The following is a 23375-nucleotide window of genomic DNA, read 5'->3' on the forward strand; positions in this document are numbered from 1 at the left end:
TTGTCTACACACCACAATTAATCACAGTATTGTGACAGTCTGAAAGTCAGAAATTTAATTCTATGATACTTTTGTATTTTTTACAACAACAACAAAATTGCATCAATTTCCATTGTATGAACAAACTGCCTAAGGACATTATGCTTCCTATTGTTTCATGTAAGAAAGATAACAATACTGAGTAGGAATGGCATTACGAGGAGTAAAATAATGAAAGAATTTCCATAACACACCATACTTATGAATCGTTGCAGGACAGTCACAGATTGTGCTCCATTCCAGCAGTCTAATACATTTATATCCTTTCCAAGCGAGAAATGCTTCAACTCAACGCACACTTTTCGAGATGAAAGCACTTGAGTGAGGACTGCATTCTTATAATATGTTTATCACCACAGAGAGTGTTCCTCTACAAGGACAAGGACAGAGTGAATACTAGTAAGGGTGTGCAGGCATAAAAAGCATAAAAGACTCCATCTGACATCCCTAACAGAGCAGGAAAACAGTGGGGCCTGTGGGACCCCCAACCTCACTTTATGACCATGTGCTGAATTAACAGGTCCAGATGTCCCCTCTCACTTAACATGTGCGAGACATCTCGAGCACAGGGCTCAGCTGCTTTAGGGCTTATTAAAAAAATATCAATTTCAATTATACCATTAACTTCTCGCGCTCCTCAGGTTTACATTTATTTGACATCAACAAGGCCGACTCTCGCCCAAGATGTATGTTTAATGCACAAATCCGACCGATCCGAAGTTTCTCAGGTAAATTCATCATCTACAAATCAACCACCTTCTGGCATGGGTCGAATAAACGGAGGAATGAACAACAAACAAGACAAAGAGTGTCGCTGAAACACCATACCGTGTACCCGTGAAGCCTGAGGAATGAGTCAAACAAAGACGAGCCTATTACCAGACAGATATCAATCTGCTCTTAGTACTTGCTGCTGCAGAAGCATTCAGACAACTCAGCTGCTTGGGCTGTTTATAGTTTGACAGTGTCAGGTCTCTTTGTCACTAGGGCTATGAGCAGGCGCCTGTGGTTACTGTATCTATTATCAAGGGGAAAGTGCCAACACATTCTTGTAAACAAAGGAGAGTCTACCTACAAGTTCACCGAGACAAAGCCCAACCTGAAAACGCTCGAGGCAACCATTCAAAACAATCAGAGCTGTACTCAAATCTCTTTCCGAAACAAATTTAGACGAATAAGCCTCCAGTCAATCATGCATTTTGCTAAAGGTTTTCCCACGACGCAATGCAAAACATGACGTTAATTACCTCTGCCCTTTCTCCAATTCATTAAGCATAACATCGTACAGCTCGGCCCGCCGCGTTACGGATGCGGCACCACTGAGGCCTCTCTCGGCAGACGGAGGAGAAATGTGCGACGCAACACCAGCCAATTCCATCATGCGAGCAGATTAAATAACATGCCTACCCAAGCCCCGTCAAACATTCAGCAGCCACCGCACGCCAACTGATCTGCTACAACACACTCTATGAAGAAACCCCTCCGTCAGCCCAGCCACAACGCCTTTGATCAGAGTTGCCCGTTTGATGCTTTTAAGGTGCAGGATAACACAGAACGCATCTCTGCGATGCGAGTAATTTAATTAAACGCAACAGGACGAACACTATCTTTTTTTGCAGGGAAAACACACAGGCTAAATGTCATTGTGCGCTTAGGCATTAAACATTTAGTAGCCATTCTCGGCTGCTCAAGCAAAGAGGCAAGCAGTTGTTAAGGGAGAAGGATGACACAGTTAATCATACACCCACACACTGCAAATGAAGGCCCAGCACTAAGATGTATTATAACGGACATGAAAACATACAGCATTCACCAGTCATTTAAAAAGAGCAAGAGAGCTCAGGCACTGAGCACATTTACATACACACTGATACGCTGATGCATCAACAAAACAAAAAAATCAGCTTAATTAACATGTTGTCTAAGCTTACATGTAAACCAATAACCCAGCAAAGACAAAAACAGGTTATTACACAGTAGTGACGTCAAAACCTAATCTTTTGTGTATACTTCACTCCAAGTGTTCCATTTGTTATGCAAGATGTGATGATAAATAAATAAGCAGTACAAGCAGAAAGAGTCAGAGTTTGCGATACATTTCTTCCTCCCCTATCGCAAAACGCTCACTCTGTTTGGATGCGCTTACATCCACGGTAAGGACGTTTTGTTACATCACACACATGCACTTGAATAACATGTAAAGCTGGACGAAACTGAGGCCAAAAATCTAGCAGTGTCGATCAGTTTGCGCCATTTGAGACCTCACACTGATAAAGGAAAACGGGTTAACACGTTTACATGACCATATGCATTGTCAGCTTATTAAGCATAACTGGGTTAAGAATAGGGAAGCTCATTTTGTTTTTTTCCCTAACCGACAACCAAATCTCGCTAATCGATCATGAACTGTTAACCAACAAGATTGTTAAATTAGAATGATAAGTGTCTATGACCCATTCAAAACAATAACATTTGTTTTTGCAGGGGTTTAGCTTTGCATGAAAAATAGCAGCATAAACAACAGAACATCTTCGGAATCACAGGGATGTTAACGATTAATCGGTCATCAATTAATTGTCGATAATACATTTAATCGATAAAACATATCGAGCATCGATTCAGCAGGGTCATGCGCGTGAAACACCTAAAGCAGACACGAGGAAAAATGAAGCGAGTTCATTGTTTTTAGGACCATTTTACAGCTGGAGTTACAATTTCATCACGACTATAAGTGAGAGTGTGCATTCGCAGCCTTTTGTTTTGTTCAATTCTAAGTTGTAATGTTGTGTTTATTTTGTGCAGGCTTATATATATATATATATAGCACAGCTCAAACAGCAATGCAATAATGACTATGACTGGGACTGTCATATTACATAACATTATAAAGAGAACAATATTGTAATAAAACATTGTGAATTATTTGGGTTTAATAGGCCGTTTCATCGCGTTGCTCCAGGAAGAGAGCGTCCGCAACATGAGTCACAACTTAATTCAAGTTCACTTGTGCATTCACTTAATTTTGCGCAGACATAAGTTGTAATATTATGTTTATACATCTGATTAAACTCATATTGGAAAAAGTTTGTTGAGTTAAATAAGCAAAGTGCTTCGGTTTCCCGGTGTTCATCCAGTGCCTCAGTGCACGCAGCTCAAACAGCAACGCACGACTACTAATAACTTTGATTGGGACTGTCATATTACATAACATTAATGAGAAGACTATTTTAATAAATCGTTGTGAATATATTGGGTTTAGATGGCGTTTTCAGCACGTTGTTCCAGGAAAAGCGCGTCCACACCTTCTGAACAGCACACATCTGAGGTGGTGTTGGTGACACATTGTATTATAGATTATATTTGATTATTAAATAAGTAATTTAATTAAATGATCAATCACAGACTCATTTTACAATCCTATTAGCCCTTTATTCTGACTAAAAACCTTATTCATTTGATGAGGAACATGGCGTTTTGAGCAGCATTTGCACACCCTGTCGGCTATAAGACTGCTGTAGATGCATGCAGTATCAAGGCTAACGATTAATCGATTAATTGATCGCTAATTTAAAAGACGTGTGTAAATTGACATCCCTAATAGTCACATCACGCACCTGCAGCGAGAAAAATTGAATAAAATCATGTAAAAGGAATACACAAGAGAAACATAAACTGAGACAAGTACTATATGCAGAGTTTGGTTTCAAAAACTAGATCACAGATAGGAAACCGAGACTGCAGAAAGCAGCGTTCTGTTGGTTTTCTTTATTTTACAAAAGTTAGTTTACATAATGAATAATAGTTTAGCACCCAAATACATTGCGAATATAGAAACATTTAGATTCATGCCAAATGAGAGAGGTAGGATACATGAGGCCAACACCTGTATCTTTTTTTAATTTTTATTAATTAATTGGCTTGCCGTTTATATACACTCATTTTCCGTTCTGTTCTGAAAATCTTTCAATTTAAAAGGATTTATTGTGGAGTGAGGGCAACTAAAATAGCCTAGAGCTATGTTTAAAGTGTTTTTAATGTTAGATTTTGCTTTATTTACCGGTATTTACATTAATGTAATGATACAATGTGATTCTGTTTTTTCTCTCTCAAAAACTCACATTTTTGTAGCTTATTAATAACCATGCAGCAAACTTTTTCTTGAAAAATGTACCTTAAAATGACTTTTTAACCGTTATTTTTAATCGGTCAAAATTCTTACTGTTGGTTAACAGTTAAGCAGTAAATTATGAGCATCCCTAGTTACGAACCTGCGTGTAAACACACTCATTCACTAGAGATGACAAGGAGGAATCACATTAAGCTACCTAATTAGCAGTATTCGAAACTCAACACTATTTAAAGAGGGCGTAGGAGCGCTACAAACACTTACAGGCTGCTTTCAAATATTAAACTTGCCATCCGTGTTTTTTAAAATAATCTAGCTCTAACAGGTTTCCCTGAGTGTAACAAAAGACAATGAAAACATTCTGTTCCTTGATGTAGTCTTTAGTTCCTCTGCAGGGGACGCTTCACTAAATGTTTGATTTCTTTCACCTCAGGCTACCCTCAAAGCCATGGCATGTGTAACGGGGGTTTATAAAAGCTTTTCTTCCCTCTCTCGCTCTCCATTTTCTATGAACCAAAGGATTAGGACAGATACTCTGTACATAGTTGTTATGATTACAGATTACTGATGTCTATATGTCTCCAGACTGGTCAGTTCCATCTTTTAGCAACGTTTAATCCTAATCTTTGTGTTTTCGGTGTGACCATTTGTGGATTTCTAATTTTGGGTAACCAACAAAACTACTAGTACATTGTGATTGACCATCTCCAAGCTTTAGATACATCAATTGCAATCTTGTTGCACAACTGGGGAGGAAAAACATCCCAGTGTGTGTGTGTGTGGGGGGGGTGATCACTTTTGGCCACAAAAGAGTAGGCCCTTCTTAGCACAAATAGCATCTCTTACATATGCAAAGTGAGAAAAAACATGGCATGGCTCCTTTAAAGCTAGTTAACACTAGGAAATTCAAGTATGACCAATACTCCAAAGAGGATATACAAGATGCTTCCTCCACATGCACAGCATGGAGAACAAGATCAGATAAGGCAAGCTGTGAAAGAAAGTCTTTTGTGAAGCAAGACTTTTCAAGCTACACTCTTAAAAATGAAGATCCTTGGCATCTGTTTCCATAAAGAACACTATATATCCATAGAACCTTTCCATTGTTCAAAACATTCTTCATAGTGGGAAAGGGATTAATAGATTATTAAAACGTTTTAAAATGGTTCTTTTAAGAACTGATCACTGTCTATGGCATTGCTGTGAAAACCTCTATTTTCTAAGAGTGCACCCCCTTTTCACCACGAGTTTGGGAGGACCATAACCGGCCATATTTGTTCCCATGACGGGCCACGGTTCACGAGTTTCAATTTAACAAAGGGAAGTTAGGCAGACTTGGCTGTCCCATAGCTGACTCCAACTGGTCAGGCAGGTCTACCAAAAGCTCTCCTCCCCTGCTCCCAGGGTTTTCAGTAAACAAAAGGTCCCTTCCAACATGTGAAGGAAAGCCCAGGGTTGGGGTCATAGAAAATGCACTGTTGTGATGGTGTTTGATAATGCTAAACGCTGAGATAAACAGCATGCTTAATGTATTGAATATCCCCATTCCTCAGCACCTCCAACTTTAAATGCACCATTTATGCTGCTACCAGAGCATTAATAATTCACTTAATGCTTGAGTTCCTCACTTAATAAAATGGAAACAAACAGAAGAACTACACAGAAGATGCAAGTTAGAAGGCTGAAACTTGATAGACTACTTACTAGAAAGTCATAAAACATCCTAAAAAGATTACACACTGCTTGTCTCTTTCAACAGCGAGAGCAAAAGTAAAACATGCAATAAAAAAAAACAGGCTGCTGCTTTCAACTTCTGAGCCTGTAGCAATTGCCAACATTCCATCTCTACCCCCCCACCGCCCTCTCCCCATTTACCTTCCCACCCACTCAAGACCTCTAAACTCCCTCTTGTCTTCTTTCTTTTTGTACATAGCCAATGTCGCCAAGGCACTACTCACCCGCCAGTATGATGATCTAAGTTCCTATCGGGCTCCTGCAAACAACTTCAAACACAATTCCACGTCTGTTCGTTGAAAATGACCCTGCCGAACTTCTCGGCCTGGGCCAAAATCCAAGAAGCCGAGGGCTGAGCACTATCGCGCAGATACTTTATCCTGAGAGAGTCGCTGTCCATACAGAGGAGAAACGGGGCAAATGCCTCAACAAAAGACGACCTCGCTTTACTAATTTATTCGTATTCGGACCGCCCGGGGACTCGTTTTCTGAACGTATGCGGTTCCCCCTCCTCCTTTTCGCTGTGTAATAACTCCGAAAGCTTGAGTTTGTGGAGGGTAGGAAATCAGTGAGTTCGGCGTTTACAGACTCCGCTTCCTTTTTCACACACGCGCGCGCTCACACTCACGCGCTCCCTCGCTCTCTCTCTCTCCTCGCGCTTTCTTTCATATGCACACACAGCACGTTCGCTCTTTCTATCTCACTCTCTTTCTGTAGAACCCCCTCCTCCTCCTCTTCAGCTGTTCAACAGACGCATCCACATGGCTGACCTAGTCTTTCTTTATCCAGACACTAGTGAAGGAGAATTACCCCCCTCCCCTCCACCACACACATACACATACACACCACTTCTAAAAAGCGAGCAAAACAAAAACACGGACTGGATTCTAATGATTAGCGGCGACAAATGATCGGACGGGAGTCGTGATTGATAGTAAACCGTGGGGATATGGTCGGTAAAGAAACTGCATCGGTAAGCAAGACGTTGAATCCAGATTCACACGGCTGCTGTTAGGAATATTAATGTCCATGCTGACGACTCCACCTTCTGTAGCACTAACAACAACACATAGATAATCATAGAAAACACACGCCAATCCTACCGTTCAAATAAGCCACAGATTCCAGCTATTGATTTTTTTAGTGTCCAATAATGAACGCCCAGTTTTTATTGCCGTGCTTCGCTGCCAAATGATTGGGACTGAGAACAAAACAACCAGAGAAAATTAACCATACATTGTGCGTTGGTGCTCTCATTCTCATTTGCATATTCACATAATGAATTAATTACTCCGTTTCCCCCCGCCCGACGAGGAAGCAGCATGTATTCACAATTGTGCATTTAAAAAGAAACGTGCATTCTTTGTTTCCATGCAGAATCCAAATAATTTAACAATTGTTATAGCAGAGTTGATATAAGGATGCCAGAGACTAAAAAAGGAGAAATCTTTATAATAATAATAAATAAAAAAATCTTTGTATTCGTGTTGGTTTCAAACATTTGTGAAAACCATTTATTCCACTTTCTACAAAAAATATGTCAAGTAGTCTGATCAAGTAATAAAATACTTTCCTTGCAATTTCAATATATATTGAAATGAGGTTTCAAACATTTTTTAAGAAAAAGTCATGAATAAAAGTTTTTTTTAATTAAAATGTTATATTAAAAATGAGTAACCTTGCATAAAATAAATATGTATAACGAAATGTAGAAATAAACAGATGACCTCACAGTCATGAGGGTTTAAAGCAGTTCAATGTTTTCTTGTCACAGGAGAGAAAAATAACTTCTTGCATTTTTTTTTATCCACTTAACCTACTTTTACAATTTTTTCCCATCTCTCTCTGTCCCTCTCTCTCTTTAAAAATCCAAGCAGTTACACCAGACATGTTTGACTTTAGGCCTCCAAAAACAAGTGAATAAATGGCTTTTGTTCAAACATGTTCATAATAGCAGTATTTCTTTGTCTGAATTACAATGTTTATTTAAACTTAGTTGGCAAAATAAATGAGTGTCACGTCATCGACCCAAATACTAATGTGCAGATTATCTCAAAATCGATAAACACATAACGCATAATAAAAAAAAAAAAAACAGTAAGAATATTTTTCTCTTCACCAACATTATATTTGCGGAGGCAGCAAAGATCAATAGGAAGTGAGTTTGGTGTACTGCGGGCCCTTTATTGTGCTGCAAACCATGTAGCCTGTCAGGTTTTCAAAAGGAGGAGGTGTCCCTAGTGATCCCAGTGCTGGCAAACGCTTTCCAGCTCCAGGGGAGCCAGAGACAGTGTGACTTCTGTTTCTCCTGACAATCCTTAGCTCTGCCATGCACCCACACGTACGCGCGCGCGCACACACACACACACACACACACACACACACACACACACACACACACACACACACACACACACACACACACACACACACACACACACACACACACACACACACACACACACACACACACACACACACACACACACAAACACACACACACCAGCAGGCTACCTCCTCCCCTCTTGGAAAGCGTTTGAGCTTCACATTCAGGCGTATTTATTACATTTACTCAAGTGCATCCATATTTATCTCCCCAAGCCGCCCTGATAGCACTTACAATGTGCCCAACAGGAAACCTGAGTCACTTGCTTATGCGAGATCCTCACTGTGCACAGGGAAGATATTTAGAGAATGCAGTTTTCAAAGAGATACCAATCACTGCTATCAGCCAATGGGAGATTAGCTACTGGCTCATGAGAAAAATACACAACAATGCATTTGACATGGTGGCACACAGTTAATTAGTGCTCAGAAACGAATCACGACGGAACGTGCGTGTTCGCGAGCCATGTGGGGAATGCCTGAACAATGTATAGATCTTGTTCATTTGAGGAATATTAAATCATCGTTATGTTATGTGCAAACAAACATTTCATCTGGATGATTGACGTTCATGATCGGCATGGTAAAGCAAATACGCATTCGACTGCTTTTTCACAAAATGCACTCGGTAACAATCAAAGCCATGGCTCTAATAAATTTTCAAATAATGCATGCTGTAAACTGTTCGGCATTCTGACAGATTTATCGAGCAGCGCGAAAAACACGAGCTGAAATGTAAGCCATTCGAATTGCTTTATGAGACTGAAAAGGGAACCGAAATTGTGAATGCTTTGCATTTCATGCACTCAGATGGCTGTTCCGCAGGCATTCGCAACAGCAGATGAGATCCCATTATCAGGCAGACGAGAACTCCACCTCCAGGATTTCACAGCTCCTCTGTTTATCACATGGCCCTGTCAAGTTGGGCACCATTAACCGATAATGAAAGGAGACAACCGGTGCTGTTACAAGCAAAGCATTCTGCATTCTACAGGCCTAAGCATGTATCTGGGAAGCTGACTATGTCTATTCAGTTCTTCTCTGCATTCAATACCCATCACAATGCCTCAGCTACTGTACCCTGACCCCTTCACACCACTTGTATTATTGAAGGTTTTAGCTTGAGATGACAATAATTAAAGGAATATTCCAGGTTCAAAATGAGAAGCTCAATCCACAGCATTTGTGGCATGATGTTGTTAACCAAAAAATTAATTTTGACTTTACAGTGAGGCACATACAACAGAAGTGAATCGTGAATAGTATCTCTACAAGATGTAAACATGATTTCAGTGTGGAGGAAGAAGTAAAAAAACCTTTCAGAGTACAGTTATATAAAATTTAACACCTAAAAACTCTAAAGATCAACCATTAAAGTATTATATTAGGTGGCCTTAACTACTATGTACTAACATTTTAATTAATCATTTGATAATGCACTTATTGTGTACATACATGTTTTTACATTGTACTTACATTTTTTAAATTAGCTGCATGTAATTACATCTGTAAAAAATGTCTGTAGTTAAATTTATAATTACACTGCTGACCCTTCTCTTACACCTAACCCTAGCCTTAAACTTACCCTTACCCACACACCTGTCCCTTATTTTACCTGTATCCCACCTCAATATCAGCAAAAGTGTTTTGCAATACAATATGAACTCAATGCACTTATTTTTTGATGCAAGTACTTTGTACATAGTAGTTAAGGACACCTAATATAAAGTGGGCCGTATTAGGAACAAATGAAAGCTCAGAAAATGCAATTTTTCACAGAATTCTGTAAATTGAGCTTAACTTGTATTGAACCTGGAATATTCCTTTAGGAATTAATAGCTTGATAATATGCTAAAGCTAAACATTATATTTGACGATTTAAAAGGAGGGAAAGATTGTAACAAATAAAGATTCCTCCTTACTGATTTGATGAATTTGAACAAAAGAATTAGATGTACATGAATGATTTATTATGCCTGATTGTCTTTCAATGAAGGTATTTGAAGACTTAAAATGCCCTGCCATACTAATAAGTCAGCCAGTAGCTTGAGAAAAAAAAAGACGAGAAAGAAAAGATGACATGGTTGAGTGAGCCAAGCTTCTGAGCGCCTTGGCAAGCCTGGGAGGCCCTGGCCCCTTAAGCACTCATATCTAGTAACTTCATTTAATGCATTCACCAGGGATCAGCAGACAAGCGGAAGGGAGACAGAAAAAAGAAAAACATTCAAAAGCAAAATTTCCCTGGTATAAGGTTCGGCAAGTCATCGAGCAGTAAAAACAGCATGAAGAAATTAAACAATCTTTCACACCATTTCAGAGATAGAGGGGATTTACTCCACTACTTATGAAAAAAAAAACATTCTTCCCTGTGTCTTTGAGGAAACGATTCCGCCTGAAACAGCCCATTTCATAGTGATACAAAATAACAGTAGTCCAAAGTGCCTGAAAGTAGAGGATGATCTCAGCAGCCGTTGCCTTTTCTTTTTCTCGCCCACTTTGTTTCCACCAGAGGTCATATTCACACTCTGATGCCTGCCATCGGGAACAAACACTCGTGCTTCCCTTCAATAGACACCAGCCACTTCCACCCCCATTTACTTTTCCTTCAGACACACACACACACTCCATCAGCTGACAGCCTCTCTCCACTAGCAGACGAAAATACCTTGACTTCAATTTGCTGGCTGCCATTTTAGCATTCTGCCACTTTCAGGATGAGACTATTTTACAAGTTCTGAGACATGGGGGTTGAACATGTGGGGTGAAAACAAGCAGAACAAAAATTAAAATAACTGGGTAAATAACAGTGACTGTAACCAAACCCTCTTTGACTGTAAAAAAAAAAAAAAAAAAGTAAATAGCTGAATTTAAATGTATTTTACATTACGTACTGATTCATCCTATTAAACAATGACTCAAAGGAAATGTAATGGGTTGGGTTGCTGGATTGAGGTTTGGATCAGTTTATAGTACATCACATAAACATTTTCTTATATCATCTCATCAAGGGATCCAGAGTAATCTGTGCTTTTTGACAAGCACGAGATACTAAAACATCACAAGCCCCTGCTTTTAAACAGTAGTTAAAGAGATAACTGCCTTCCAACCCATTATTTAACATTATAAACACAGCACAAGAAGAAAGCAAAAGTCTTTTCATGTGAGGCAGGAACACTCAATTTCATAGTGGCAAGCCCTGCATAGTTATATTGTTTACTTTGCCATTCATCCATATTTGGCAGACTCGCGAAACCTCAAACCCTGCGACACTTCGGCAAGGTTATTTATCGTATTGCCAAGCTACACAAACTCATAAAAATCCATCTTTCAAGGGACAGTTAGATTTAAAAACCATCACATTAGGAAAAAGCAACATACGCATCCACAATTCCAGATGTGTTGCTGTCACCCGGCAAACAAATTAGATCAGGGAATGTGAAGGGGAGGTCTATGTGTCTTTCTTCTCACGTAATTACACAGCGCAGAGCTTGCTGAGAGACGAGTGGCAAACCGCCCTGACAGGCTGACTAGTTTTCAGCTTCATGCTTAAACTCATACTCAGATCTAAATGAGTGGTTACTTCTGAAAATAAACACAAGCGCTTGGCTGGATTCATACACGAGGGTTTGCCGATTTTTAAATAGCTGTGAAGCTCCCGTATGGACGCCTTGAATTTTCTCTTTGTTTGCCGGTGGTAAATAGTCCATCAGGGCAGCAACCCCTCCCTTCGCTGCTCTCTCTAACCCTCTTGCTCAAGATAGAGGTATAAACACACACACACACTCAAGTCTCCCCAGGTGCTACTTCACTCACCCCCTGATTGTACATATATTAAGAGCACTCACTAGGGCTGTCTCAGGGCAAGAGCTGGCATGCATTTGTCCAAGTTAACAAAAAAGGCTTATTAATATATTTAAAATCTGGCATGAGAAGTAAAAGACTTGTTTTAATACAATTAAATATATATATATGAAGTACTGTATTTATATTAATTGCAATACTTAATTTCAATTGAACAAAATAAAATGGTAAAATGTTACTGAAAGTTAAAAGACTTGATTTATCCATTTGAATATAAAATGCATATATAAAAATAAAAAAAGGCAACAAAAAAATCTAATTACAAATAAAATGTTTATCCAATTACATATAAATAACAAAAAGAAACAATATACAAATAAATAAAAACATTGATATATTTTCATATAAATTAATTTATAAAAAATAATTTAACTATTTTTAAAAAATTCAGCCTTGGAGCCCTTTCTGGGATGCCAGTGTTTCTAAAGGGTAAAAACAAAAATGAAGTGAATGGAGGATGTTGCTTTAAGCTCCTCTGTCCAGATCCATTAGATCAAGCCGCTAGTGTTCTGCCATGTGAGAAGGCAGGTTTACAAGTCTCTCACTCTGCCACCCAATGGACAGTATGAGAAATTGCACCACAGTTCCTGTCTCAGACACACACACAAAAAAAAACACCACAGCAAAACACACACACACACACACACACACACACACACACACACAAAAGACACAAAAATCTCCCAGAGGTAAAAAAAAAAAAAGTAGTAAAGTACATTCATGTTGTGCCGGAATGTGGAGTTTGATGACTTTTATAGCAGTGGGAAATTCTGAAACTGCTGTTGGTGATTCATTGTTTACTTCTCACTCCAGACACCAGTGCCAAGTTGCTACCATCAGCCATACCCAAAACAGAACAAGATGGTTTGGGTGACTAACAAACCACATATATAACTCTTACATATTGTGAGCTGCCACATGTACAGTGGACGGAAATGTTCAATCGATTGCAAAGTAATTAGCAGTTTAAACTGTCTATAAGGTTGTAAACATTTACTTGGAAATCAAAAAATTTGAGGCAAGGGGAAAAAAAACCTGAACATATTCTTCCGCTGTATTAACATCTTAAAGCCGAAGAGCTTAAAGCAAAGCATTAAGGCTATTGTCACACAGTAAATGCTCTCAGCAGTATCTTACACAGTTGTTTCAGCAGTCATCATGCCCTAGGCTGTGCTTACCAGCTGGAAAACCATTCAAATGCAGATGAGATCATACTCAATTGGAAAGGTGTGATTTTCGCACTTCTCTCGCCCCGTCCTAAGATCTCACTGTCAGGTTTGCACCCTCCACGCGCCCCCGTAACGCTCGTCACAGGAGAACGACAAGGAATGATAACAAAACGAGTTCATCTTAGATGTAGTGCCCCGAAACGCTCGCAGGAAGTACAGAGGGAGCATTGTTCTCCCTTTACATCAGGTACATTCTTCCAGATGGTAGAAAACAAACCCCACAATACCAGCTACACAAGCCTAGCTGAGTGAAACGGTGTCACAGTCACTCCGCTGGGGCACTGAATCATCCTGAACGCTGACATCTTTCCAGCGATGTTCTCAACGCTGAAGTCAGCATGCATTTAGGGCAGTTGTGTGTGTGGGCTCGTGAACGATTGTGAAAATCTCCAGCAAAGACATCATGACAGTTGTCTCCGTAGCCTGTCTTCGTGTCACAACAGATTTCTCACATATCATCATGCTATCGGTTAAGGAATTACATGCAATGGGGCCTTCTTCAGCACAGATGTTAGAGAAGAAGACACGGAGAAGCTGTCTTAAATTCATTTCAAAACAAGACGAATAAATAATGACTAATCGCTTTAACTTTCTCATGTTGTTGCTAACCTGTATGACTTTCTTCTGTGGAGCACGAGACAATACTTTGAACAACATTTCAACTGTTTGTCCATAGAGTTAAAGTATATGGGGTCCAAAACAGCATTGAACCCTACTGACTATCGCCATCTCCAAATAGCCGTGCCAATGTCGATTCTCATTTTATTATGAGCTCGGTCACATTCTCTTTTCGCTAGCAGACTCTCCTCTACTCGGCGGAGGTTCGGGAATTAGCATGCTGAGTGTCAACCTTTCTCACTCGCTGTGACAACTAATGTTTGCCGGAGCAACTTTTCTTTATTTGCGGATATGACGAGACTGCAGAGTGATGCATGTACGCAATTTCCCACGAAAACCATCCTGTCAGGTCTAAAATATAAACACGTATAATAGGCTTACCACAGTGAATCAGGGGAAGACAAAAACAGGTTTTGGAAGAAGGATTGATGAACAAAAATAGTTACATAGTGTACTAGGGAGGTCAATTTTGGTCATTTTGAAAGCCAGGGTACTTCAATTCATAATTCAACCAAGTATTTGAAGTATTTTGTACCATTCAGTTGCCCATCCCTACAATAAAGCACAGTAAAAACAAGAGAAGGAGAAACCGAGAGAAAGAGAGGGAGGTGTAACGAGAAAAAGGGAGACGTAGCCAGCAGAAAGCCAATTATCAAACTCATTAAGTAAGCCGCTCCGGTGCTTTAAGAGGCACTGCCTCAATATCATTGCTGGATTTATTACCGTCATTTGCATCCTCTGATGCAGCCTGTCACTTTTCAACTAGCTAACAGGAGGGGTCACATCAAAACAATCACATGCATCACACATGGGTCGGCATGCATGCGATGTGGGTGGCATTGAGAACGGACAACAGTGGTACGGTTGTGTTTGTCATGCTAAACAGGGTGGGGTCAATCAAACATTATTACAAGGACACACATAAGTCACTGTTAGCATGAGGAGGTAAAGCAGTGATTCTCAACCAAGGCTACCACAGTGGGTAAAGGTTCAAGGCACAAACAGTATTTGGCTCAATGACATGATGCTTTTTTTATTTTCTGTATCTATTAATTTATTTTAAAAAATATATGCAATTCATACATACCATGACTTTCAAACACCAATGATGTACAAGCAATTTTTAGGGATAGGAAGTTTTTAAAAAAATCCTTATTTTATAATTATGAAAAAAAGAGATAATAGATAATATTATCTAAAACAAATATTAGAACAAATGTGATTCAAATGCATACACACTCACACACACTAGAGGTTGAACTAGGGGTTTAAAGGTGCAGTGTGTAGTATTTATGATGATCTATTGACAGAAATGCAATATAATATACATAACTATGTTTTCAGTGGTGTTATAAAGACCTTACATAATGAACCGCTATGTTTTTATTACCTTAGAATGAGCCATTTCTATCTACATACACTGCGGATCCCCTTACAGTGAAGTCACCATTTTTCTCCGTCATGTTTCTACAGAATCCCCTAAACGGACTAACTGCTCTACAGAGCGCTAGCTACACTCTGCTACACCTTGTCCTGTGTCAGCCACCGTAGCTTCTCTGTTACCCCTTTTCCACCAAGGCAGTGCTAGAGCTAATTCAGAGCCAGAGCTAGTCACAGTTCATAGTTGGTTCGACTGAGGAGCCTTCTAACCGGTTGCTTTTCCACGGGCTGAGAGCCGCAACAGAGCCATGTCTTACGTCACTGTATACGTCTCATCTCTCTCAGCAACGCTAGCGAGGCAGCGGCAATGTTGCCAAGTATGTGGACTGGGGAATGTTTTACTGGGGAATCCCCCCCTGGAACGCGATTGGGCTTGTTTTGAGTAGCAATTGGGCGGGTTTGTTGTGAAAACCTGGCAACCCTGGGTAGCGGGAAACACAAACACACCAGGCTTGTTCGAGATGCATCGTCACTGCGCAGACCGATCCACGCATGATATAAAAAAAAACGCATGAGTGGATCAAAAGCATAAGGAGTCGTATGCTCTCGCTGGACTCGTTGTCATACGGCGATCGATCTCTGCACAGCACCGCTGCGAACAAGCCATCCATCAACAATGCAAACGTTGCGTTACTATTGCTTCACATGGCTTTACGATCCTACATCGGCATCAAAACACAACGCAAACACAGCGAATCCAACGCATTCATGTAGTTCGCCGTAATTTGTATAGACGGAGATTACAAACGAGCAGCAGCTGTTAGCTCCATTAGCTGCTATTTCAAAAATGGTGGATCTAAAGTTTGTGTTCGTCTTGTTGACCCCGCCCCCAGCGCCTGACGTAATCGGTTCTTACTTCTAGACCTGTTCTAGCCCAGCAATGTTTTGGTGCTACTTAAGAACCACTTTTCCTGGCTCGGAGCTGGGGCTTTGTGTGTGGAAACACAAAGAACCAATTTGAAACTAGGCTCTGGCTCCGATCTAGCTCTGGCTCTGCTTTGGTGGAAAAGGGGTATATGTGCTTCAAAAGGGAGGGGTCAGGGATGGGCAGTTGCAATTCGCAACCTCACCACTAGATGCCGCTAAAATGTACACAGTACAACCTTTAAGTCGATATTTATGTGATTAGAGTCGCCATCGACTAGCCACTGTTGACGTCATTAATGAACAAATACGCCTGAACCTCAAGGCTGAGATTCGAACGCGGGTTTCCTTGTGCACAGCTATGGATTTGACACTGCACTGCCCACAGGCTATTGCTCCTACATAATAGCTTATTTTTATCAGTTATTTTGTCTTTGGCTTGTTATATTTCTCATGGATTTCAGCTTTAAATCAGATACAGATAAAGTAGCACAGTAAAGATAAAATTTATATTAATGCATTAGTGAGAGAGCGATTGCGTGTGAATTAATTCTACCTGGCAGCATCTCTCTACTAAAAGTGAAGCTGTGGGTTTTAGTTATAAAGAATAATGTGCTCGGACTTTTCAGTTTCTAAGCTATTTTATTGATAAATGTGTTGACAATACATTTCTGCGCACGTGATCTGCATGTGATGTGCGAGCTACTGTCTGTGTGTGCATTACAATGCAGCAGTGCATTCGTTTAGAACGGCAATTAACTTGTAACGTGTACAATAAGCTGTTTAAAACGTGCATTCACCTGATCAATTTTGAGCATCTAGATGGTACAAACAAACATATCTTGAGGAATGCTCTCACAGTATGCATTTATTTGTCGTTTTAGCTCTTGAAAACGGAGCATAAAAGTGGACTTTATGATTTTTTATCCTGTTGCGCCATCTATAGATTATGATCAAGGAATAGTCAACGTCAAGCTTAAAGCACCATGGCAGAGTATTAAAGTCGACTTATCTGTGCAACCCCTAACACACACTTTTTTTGACCACTGTGCAGAAAAAAGCAGGGGAAAAAATGTATGACTTTAAAATAAACAAACATTTTAGGTTTGTCAAAAGATTAAAATAATTATACAAAAAAAAAAATTCAATCTTTTAATTAAGTGTAATTGAAGAGAGCAAAACAATAATAACCATGCTAAATGATATCTAGTCTTTCATTAAAAAAAAAACGAGAATATAATTAAAAGGAGCATGTTTTTGGCTTTGTGTCGATGAAGAGGTGCTTGACAAACAGCAGTTGGGAAACAGCTTTATAGAATGGTGAGCAGATCGTATGTGGTAATTGATTCAAACAAAGGGGAGTAACTGAAAAGAATCATATAGGTGTGCTGTTGGCATCGGCGGTGGAAAACAAGATGATGTTAAAAAAGGAACAGCTGGATTTACAGCTGTAATGCTGACTAACCACGACTGCGTCTCCGAGGACCTGCAGCCCTCTTTACAGGCATTCACAGTACCACACTCTGGGGGAAGTGGGGAAGCAAAAAAATAGACAAAAGAAAAGAAAGGAAGGAAATAAATCATGAATGCATGAATGAGCAAGTGAATAAAAGCAGGCAATAAATGAAGAAACAGCATCCAGCCATCAGGGCTTTATGTACACGAGGAAACAAACTAAAGATTAATGCGTCACCTGGAATTAACGCTGATGATTTATTTAAAAATGTCTACCGCTGTCATAAACAATGAGGGGGGGAAATGGAAGAAAAGAACAGCATGCAAGTTAAGCAACGGCCGCTTTCACAGCCACTTGATTTGCGCTTTAGAAATGAATCCAAACATGAACTCCCTTTAGAGACTCGATTTGCTTCCCCCCTCTACCACCTTAAAAACACACACACGCACTGATTTTTATCCCTCCTCCACGCGCCTTTAACTCCCATCCTGCACCTTAAGCAGCTCTCCCTCCCAGCCAGAGCTGTGGAAATAAAAACATCAGGACCTTGCCTCACAGCACCTGTTCAAAAACACTGACATTTTACATTCAGCATTGTCGCTCGATGGAGCATCCGAGCACTCGCAAGCCTTTCAGAGAGAAAAGAGAAAGCAGCTGGAAGGGCTGATTTATGAGGACTGAAACACACTTACTGCTAATCACAAACATTTCACACAGGAGAGACAGTGTTCCTTTTATCTATGTGTGTGTGTGTGTGTGTTGTGCTAAGGTAATATTTAGCAAGCCCTTGACCAAAAGTGGGAGGAAAACAACATTCACCGGTTGTGTATGCTTTGGATTTGTTGTGTGTGTCCGACCATATGGTCTGCTTTGATTTAATACAGCTAAAAAAAAAATAAAGCGCTGTTTCCCCAACACACGCCTGTGACATGGCCATTGGTCTGCTAAACAGTCTCTGAGCCTCTGGGACATCTGTTCCACAGAATTAGAACATTTAGCCGGCTGCAATTACTACAGATAAAGGTTATTAACTCACAGGATTAGATCACTGTATTAAAACATTGGGCTTTTCCCCCTCATAAACAGCTGCATGCTCACATCTGTCCATGTGTGTGTTTCTCTCTAATACTATAGTAAATTCAACAGCACATGATGTATATGGTCATGATGCCCTCACACATCAGCCCAAACTTGAATTACTGACTAACTTTCATCCAAGGAACAGTTATCTTTTTGTCTACACAAAAGTCAATAGGGTCTAAAACTGTTAAGGTTACCAACATCAACTTCAAATGATCTTCTCTTGTGTTCCAAAGAAGAAAGAATGTTTGGAACGACATGAGTGTGTGTGTTAAGATGAATTAAAAGCACTAACTGTGGCTATGTTCTAAACATCACCATAACTATCATACTATTGCTGAAGTATGTAGTATGTATAATATGCACATTATGCACATTTTCATTATGCATAGAATATCCAGATGACCTACTTTTGCCAAAAAAGAACAGTGCACAAAGCATATTGTGTGGAAAACTATATCCCATAATGCAGTGCTCTTGACTAGACTGTTTAATTTGGGTCATCACACTTTTAAAGCAATTGATGAACCAAAAGTAATTACTAAATGTCAAGACATTTTTACAGACAAATCTAAAGATATTTTACATAATATTGAATAAAAACAAAGATAACAGTCATGAGGAAAAATCTAGTCAGGTCATATGATGAAAAAACAGCACACTACTGTTTAATGTTCAAAACAATGAAGTACTGTATCACTTACTATTTGCATAAAAAAATATTTAAAAAAAACAGCAGTATAGGTTATACTGTGCACTGTGTTCAGTATTCAGTAAGCAGTGAGCTTCCATTCTGAACACAGCCCCTGTCTTCCTCCAGCCATTACTTGATATTGATCCACAGCAACATGGCCGTCGAACACAGCCATGCACACAGAAAATAACCTGACTGAGAGAGACTGAGATAGAAAGGACGCTTTAGCCTTGATTTGAGTGGATCATTTTGAATATTTCATCACTGTTTAGCTGGTTTGTTTTTGTTCAGCCAGTGTCATTGATTTGTCATGGAAGAAGCAGAAATAAAATAATGACTCAAAATGAAAAAACATTCGCATCACATTTACCCTTTGTGATGTGATGTATTTGAATACAGAATATTCAGTGTAAAAACATTCTCGCATAAAATGACACATTAATTAAATTTGTACAATTTTAAGGTTTTACAATTGATGTAGACCTACATTTTTTTTAAGTAAAACTTCACCCTCATGTTTCAAAACAGTATGACTGGCTGTGTTAACACTGGCACACAAAAAAAATCTGATTTTTTACTCGCATCACAATTTGTTACATAGACAAAAATCTGCACAAGATATGATTTTTTCGCATTCGTTCTGAGCCATTTCCAAATGTGGTTTTAAATGAGAAACATATCCGATATCTGGACATCTGACCTACGTCTAAACACGTATATATCTGATTCTTCTTGGAATTCCAAGCCACCATGAGGTGTAAAATATGTATTTTTATGTATTATGAAGCAGACGTGCCTGTATGCGCTCACGCTAAACTCACACCTTTTTTATTGAGGTGGAAACTTTATAGTTAAGAATACACACACAGGAGCTTAGAAACTGGTTTTCAACCTCTGCCCCATGAATTATTTAAAACAGCTTCACTTCTAAAAGCTACATTATATTTCTCAGCAACGAGGTGATAACTTTTTGTTTTTGTTAAAGAAAAAAAAACTAACAAGCTTCACTATTACATACAGATGCTCACAATCTCGCTCTCTGATCTGATCATTCAGATGAGTTTTGTGAACTTTTTCATTGAAAAGATCTGACTCAAAAGAATGATTCAATTACGAATCAGACACTGCGTCATGGACACGCCAAGAAGAGCTGCGATGAACATCAATATTTTCAATGAATAACAACTAGTCTGTTTCTCACACAAAGCTTAAAAGGCAAACGACTTAAAAATAATTGGAATGCATTGTACAGGTCAAATGGACCACTTTTGTTATACCTTTTATGGTGCTTCTGAAGCTTTTAATTTCAGTCTTTAAAATTGCTCCATTTGTGTTCAGAATGAAAGTCGTACAGGCTTGCGGTGTTATAAGGACACCAAAAAGCGTTTTTAGCCTCGCTGTGGGCGCTTGAGAGCGTTTTGGTAGGACAGCGTTTTGTTTCAGTTGAGACTCTTTGCTTGCTATGATACAGAATATCTGCGGAAGTGTTACTAGTTAGCCCAGAAATCTAGACGCACCCTAGCAGCAGCAAATCTAATTTGCAGCCAGGGTGGTCTAGCAACTCTCCGTTGGCTTGTGAGCTGGAAAAACCAAACTCTGGTCAGGCCAATCACATCGTGTATAGAGTCGGTGGGCGGGCTTAACATAATGACGGCAGAGTTGCGGCGGCTCCACGTGCTACTTGTAAACAAAGCAGCTGGCAAACAGCCGTCTTTCTAAATCGGCTTTGGCCGCAACTCTGGAAGACTTGGAGTTAAGCTTTTCTTTGAGAAAAGAACAAAGAACGGCACTGAAGTCATTCTTAAAAAAAAAGATGTGTTCGAAAGTTTAATCTATCAACTAGCTCCGCTTCACTTTCTTCGTTGCTCTGGTTGGTTGTAGCGCTATCCTATTGGGTGCAGAGAGAATTTGAAAGACAACCGTTTATCCCGCCCCTCGGATTGAGCCCTGCCAATGGTGAGTTCCCAGACCCAACATCTTGATGTGGGTCTGGCTTGTCAGGCTAGTTATTAGTATCTCATCTCACAGATAGTTTGTTTCTATATAAAAATGTTGATACAATGTAAAGTATTTGCTCTGGCTCTTGTTTTAAATAATTTTTTCCCGTTATTAGGCTTGTTGTCATCTGTTAACGTTGTACAAGCAGAATGTGGCGGTTGGTCGGTGTGGTATTTGTCCCGCCCCTCCTCCACTGTGATTTGGCTGGGTAAAAAGTGACAGTGATGAGTGTGTGTGTGTGTGTGTGTGTGTGTGTGTGTGTGTGTGTGTGTGTGTGTGTGTGTGTGTGTGTAATAGTGATGCTTGTTCGTGTTTTTTTTATACAAAAACAGTTACATTATAACCTCATTGCTGAGAAATATAATGTAGCTTTTTTTTAATGTAGTTTTATATATAAAATTATAGTGATGTTTTACTCAAAGTTGAACATTCTTCAACTCTCAGCGACCAGTAAAAAACGCTGAGTGTTCAGCGTTTGAGCATGAACTAGACAGTCGGCGCCTCATTACGCTCATGCCCTTCTAAAAACGTGGGCCTCCCATTGAAAAAAAAATTCGAAAAATATGCCAGCCGTGTAAAAAGGTTTGGTGGACACGGCTTTAGGGTGAGTAAATGATGACAGAATTTTCATTTTTGGGTGAACTACAAAAGTAAACAGAGTAGAAATGCCTGAAAACACTTTGATGAATAAAACCTCAACAGCTCAGTTCACTATGTGCAGCGAGTCTGTGAATGACTACAAATGGCTGAAAACAACTGACCTTTTTTAAAGCAGCTTCAATCTCATTATGCAACTCATCTCCCTTTTTCTCTCTAAACTGTCTCTTTTACTTCCTCTTCAGAATCAGCTTTAGAAATTCTTCACCTCCCCGCCTGCCGCGGCCCCTGCTTCTCTGGCTGATTTCAAACTCTACTGACAGCTCTCATGACTAAGGCTCTCATGTCAAACACCATTATATCAGCCATCCATTCATTCCCGTAACACAGCTTTAGTGACATTTTCAAGCACTTAGCAGTGCTGCAGTACTGTCTCTGTGCTACCTCCTATTTCAACCCAGCAGCCGCCAAAAAAACGTACATTATTCAAAAATGCAATCTAGATTGTACTTTAAAAAAAAGCTTAGCTTCCTTTTCCAGGCTGGTGGCTGGGATTATAGGTTTAAATGCTCCTGCTTTAACTAGATCAGTGTGATTTAATGCTAATGCTCTTGGACAAAAGATGCTGGCGGCTTTTTTAGACCACAGCCAGTGGTCTCAGTTTGCCCACAGGTTGCAGAGAATCTCAGGGGTTTGTCACCCTAATAGAAATGTAGAGTTTTGATGCTTGAGGGGGAAGAAACAACAACATTCAAACCAAAAAAAAAAACATAACCCTAACAAGAGCCATACAGCCTTATATTGGAAAAAGAGAATTTCCAATCCTCTGCACTGAGATGTGCGCTCTGGTCACTGTTGACCTAGGAGAATCTAATGGAAAGAAAACAGATTACCTGCTGATTAGCCTGTATTATGGGGCAGCTCTAACCTTTGTGAAATGGACTGCCTGTTCTGTGCTTAGCCAAGCATGGCTCCTCGTCTTTCCCAGCTTGAGAGAGAAAAGTGCCACGACAAGCCTACCGCTCCCTATTAAGCAAGCGCTCTGAGCAGTGAGCCTTGCACATCCATCAGCGCACAATGACACACAGTCCTGCCATCCACCAGCCTCCCTCTTCTTCTTTTTCTCTGAGAAAGAGGTGTCGTGTTCACTTAGTTCTTCTGTCTGAGATGGTGACAAGAAATTATTAATAATTTTGAGTGCTGGTGGCTGCAAGGCTGTGAGATGATAACCCAACACTCAAAACACAAATAAAG

The 23375-nt window shown here is 39.8% G+C and overlaps 1 protein-coding gene across 1 annotated transcript in view; it reads right to left on the bottom strand.

Moving 5' to 3' along the window:
• Positions 1 to 6656, bottom strand: part of rerea (arginine-glutamic acid dipeptide (RE) repeats a) — a 122737-nt gene extending 116081 nt beyond the window's left edge. The window contains exon 1 of the mRNA XM_079803456.1: positions 6124 to 6656. The gene's annotated coding sequence lies outside the window, so the exon portion shown is untranslated. The remainder of the gene's footprint in view (positions 1 to 6123) is intronic.
• Positions 6657 to 23375: the final 16719 nt, after the last annotated feature.

This window comes from Gobio gobio, assembly GCF_949357685.1.
Source record: "Gobio gobio genome assembly, chromosome: 21".
In the NCBI taxonomy this organism is placed as follows: domain Eukaryota; kingdom Metazoa; phylum Chordata; class Actinopteri; order Cypriniformes; family Gobionidae; genus Gobio; species Gobio gobio.